Source organism: Rana temporaria (genome assembly GCF_905171775.1).
Source record: "Rana temporaria chromosome 2 unlocalized genomic scaffold, aRanTem1.1 chr2r, whole genome shotgun sequence".
Taxonomy (NCBI): Eukaryota; Metazoa; Chordata; class Amphibia; order Anura; family Ranidae; genus Rana; species Rana temporaria.
Window position 1 is genome coordinate 74,306 of NW_024404420.1, and position 4,550 is coordinate 78,855.

Here is a 4,550-nt window from a genome sequence, read left to right on the forward strand (position 1 = left end):
AGAGACGTGTGGGGACGTGTGGGGTCAGAGACGTGTGGGGTCAGAGAGACGTGTGGGTTCAGAGAGACGTGTGGGGTCAGAGAGACGTGTGGGGTCAGAGACGTGTGGGGTCAGAGAGACGTGTGGGTTCAGAGAGACGTGTGGGGTCAGAGAGACGTGTGGGGTCAGAGACGTGTGGGGTCAGAGAGACGTGTGGGTTCAGAGAGACGTGTGGGGTCAGAGAGACGTGTGGGGTCAGAGACGTGTGGGGACGTGTGGGGTCAGAGAGACGTGTGGGGTCAGAGACGTGTGGAGGTCAGAGACGTGTGGGGACGTGTGGGGTCAGAGACGTGTATTGATGGAGTGTCAAGCATACCAAGTGCTGGGAAACAGGTGTGACCAGAAATGTGATGTATAGAAGAATGTGGTTCATTAACCCGTTCAATACCGGGCTTTTATACACACCTCAATACCGGGCCTATTCTGGCACTTCTCCTTCAGGCCTTTTTTTTGGGGGGGGGGGAAATTGAATTAAAAAAAAACAAAAAAAAACAGTAAAGTTAGCCCAATTTTTTTGTAAAATATGAAAGATGATGTTACACCGAGTAAATAGATACCCAACATGTCACGCTTTAAAATTGCGCACACTCATGGAATGGCGCCAAACTTCGGTACTTAAAAATCTCCATAGGCAACGCTTTGAAATTTTTTACAGGTTACAAGTTTAGAGTTACAAAGGAGGTCTAGTGCGAGAATTGTTGCTCTCGCTCTAACGCACGCGGCGATACCTCACGTGTGGTTTAAACGGCGTTTACATATGTCGGCGGGACTTGTGTGTGCGCGCGTTCGCTTCTGCGCGCGAGCTACCGGGGACAGCGGCGTTTTAATTTTTTTTTATTATTATTATTTATTTTTTATTTACACTTTTTTTAAAAAAAAAAAAACATTTTTTTTTCTTTTATCACTTTTAGGCTGCATTCACACCTCCGCAACAAGTAACGCCGCGTACGCGATTCGTGTAACTTTTTTTTTTTTTTTAACAAATCTTTCCCATTGCTGTCTATGGCCGAACGCCAATGCCGCCTGAAAAAAAGGGTCCGGGACTTATTTTCAGGCGGCAGGCGTACGGCGTCTATGAGATGTGAACCATCTCCATAGACAGCAATGGGAATTCTCCCCTCCAGCGGCACAAGCGTCCGGCGTCGAGTGTTTTGTCGCGGAGGTGTGAATTCAGCCTTATTCCTATTACAAGAAATGTAAACATCCCTTGTACAAGGAAATGTGTGTGACAGGTCCTCTTTATGGAGAGAGGCGGGGTCAATAAGACCTCCCCCTCCCCCCACATCTCTCCTCCAGGCTGGAAAGAATGGGATTGGTGAAAAAAATGTCACCGATCTCATGATTACTGTTGCTTAGTAGCCACAATTGCGGCTTTGTTTACATACGGGGACCCGGGCGTGACGTCATCACATCGCGCCCGGGTCCTCCAACGGTCATACAGATGACTGGTGACCATCTGGTCACCAGACATCTCTATGCTTCCTGCGAGCGCCGGACGATTCTTTCTCCGGGCCCCCGATGGCACAGGAGAGCACGGAGAAGCACAGGATGGCGGCGAGAGGAGGGGGGGATGTCCCCTCCCACCGCCTATAAGAACGATCAAGCGGTGGAACCGCCGCTATGATCGTTATGGTGCGCAGAATCGCCAGCAGAAGAGAATGATATCTGAATGATGCCTCTAGCGGCCCCCATCATTCAGATATCCCCCCACAAAGCCCAGGACGTCATATGACGCCCACCCAGGATGGGAGATCCCCTCTGTGGACGTCATATGACGTCCACCCACGATGGGAGATCCCCTCTGTGGACGTCATATGATGCCCACCCAGGATGGGAGATCCCCTCTGTGGACGTCATATGACGCCCACCCAGGATGGGAGATCCCCTCTGTGGACGTCATATGACGCCCACCCAGGATGGGAGATCCCCTCTGTGGACGTCATATGACGCCCACCCAGGATGGGAGATCCCCTCTGTGGACGTCATATGACGCCCACCCAGGATGGGAGATCCCCTCTGTGGACGTCATATGACGCCCACCCAGGATGGGAGATCCCCTCTGTGGACGTCATATGACGTCCACCCACGATGGGAGATCCCCTCTGTGGACGTCATATGACGCCCACCCAGGATGGGAGATCCCCTCTGTGGACGTCATATGACGTCCACCCAGGATGGGAGATCCCCTCTGTGGACGTCATATGACGTCCACCCAGGATGGGAGATCCCCTCTGTGGACGTCATATGACGCCCACCCAGGATGGGAGATCCCCTCTGTGGACGTCATATGACGCCCACCCAGGATGGGAGATCCCCTCTGTGGACGTCATATGACGCCCACCCAGGATGGGAGATCCCCTCTGTGGACGTCATATGACGCCCACCCAGGATGGGAGATCCCCTCTGTGGACGTCATATGACGCCCACCCAGGATGGGAGATCCCCTCTGTGGACGTCATATGACGCCCACCCAGGATGGGAGATCCCCTCTGTGGACGTCATATGACGCCCACCCAGGATGGGAGATCCCCTCTGTGGACGTCATATGACGCCCACCCAGGATGGGAGATCCCCCTCTGTGGACGTCATATGACGCCCACCCAGGATGGGAGATCCCCTATGTGGACGTCATATGACGCCCACCCAGGATGGGAGATCCCCCTCTGTGGACGTCATATTACAATGGGCCGGTATTGAAGGGGTTAAGGAACAATTCCAGGAAAACATCAATATAACAAAAGTAAACCAAGAACCTAAACCAGCGAAGCTCAGCCACTTGCTGACCAGCCGCCGCAACATGGCTCGGGTGAAACGATGTTGTGGCGTCGCCCTGTGGCCACTAGGGGTGCGCCCCCCCGGCAGCCGCGATCACTCGTGGCAGAGCGAGAACCAGGATCTGTGTGTGTAAATGATCGTGGTTCATGACTGATCGTCTGTTCTTGCTTTGTATGAACGGCGATCTGTCATCTCCCCTAGTCAGTCCTATTCCCTGTTCAGTTGGAACATGCAGAGGGAACACAATTAACCCCTTGATAGCCCCTTAGTGTTAACACCTTCCCTGCCAGTGACATTTTTATAGTAATCATTGCATTTTTTTATAGCACTAATCGCTGTAAAATTGTCAATGGTCCCAAAAATGTGTCAAGTGTCTGATGTGTCCGCCGCAATGTCACAGATCGCCGCCATTACAAGTAAAAAAAAAAAAATATTAATAAAACTATGCCCTATTCTGTAGACGCTATAACTTTTGTGCAAACCAATTTGTGTACACACGATCGGATAATAATCTGACGCAACACATTTGTTGTCGGAAAAATTTGAGAGCAGGACCAATCCAACATTTGTTGTCGGAAATTGCGACAATTGTCCGGAGCGTACAAAGGGTTGCATTATCCGACAAAGCACGTCCATCGGACAATTGTTGCCGGGAATATCCGATCGTGTGTACAGGCCTTCAGAAGAGTAGTCGGTATTGGAGCCAGGGTCCTACACTGAAGGTCAGGCAGAAGGAGCAAGCAGGTGGGCGAGGGATCAGGAACAGAAGCAGGATGCAGGTGCACGTTCCGCAGGTCATAGGCACGTGGGCAAAATACCAAGGCAAGGGTAAGTGGCACAGGAAAGACTAAATACTCCTCCAGCAACAAGCATCAGGTGATGACGGCTTTTCTATGAACTTTTGGCTGCTGAGAGACACCCGCTGGTGGACACAGCCTATAGGTTTGGGAGCCACAGCGCCACCAGCAGGTGAGCCCATTCCTGATGGCTTGGTTTGCATATCCAGCTCACTGCTGCCTGATCTGCACCATATATCATAGCAATGTTTGTCTTTTCATGGCTTCCTCTGTCCCCCCCCCCCTTCCTGACTGGTAGTTGTATGTCCGCAGGCTGGTCCTCGGGATGGTGACGCTGGGAAACATGTTGTCCTCTGTGCTGGCTGGAAAGGTGAAACCCTCCGATCCGGTCACCAAAGTCATCTACAAGCAGTTCACACAGGTAAGGCAAAGAGAGAGAAGTACGAAGGTGGAGAAATGTAAACTGATGTCTCTATTCTGTATATTATGAGATGGTTGTCTTCCTCGTTCCTCTTCTGGATTTATGTCATTGGAGCTGCATGTACACGCAACACCTCCGAATATTCCATTTACACCAAGTGATACCAGAGGGGTGGGAAGGCCAGGTTAAGCTCTCCTTCGAAATGCTCACACCTTGTGTACCATTGGGAAGAGAGTTTGTCTTTTGTCCATCAAGGGATTGTTGGGTGTTGAACACCCTCAGAGTGGTCTCCTCTCCCCCCCCCCCAACTCTTTTCAGGTCCCTTTCTTTTGGTTGCAGTTTCGGGTTGCTAGCAGCTGGTCCTTCTGTAATCCTTCAGCCGCCTAGGGTTGTTTCTCTAAACGGATCATTCCCTCTACATCTGGAAATCCCACCCCAAGTTTCCTGGTTCATCAGACACCACCTATGTGTTTGACCCCTGCATTGGATGATGCACTTGCAGCTCCTGATCAAAAAGA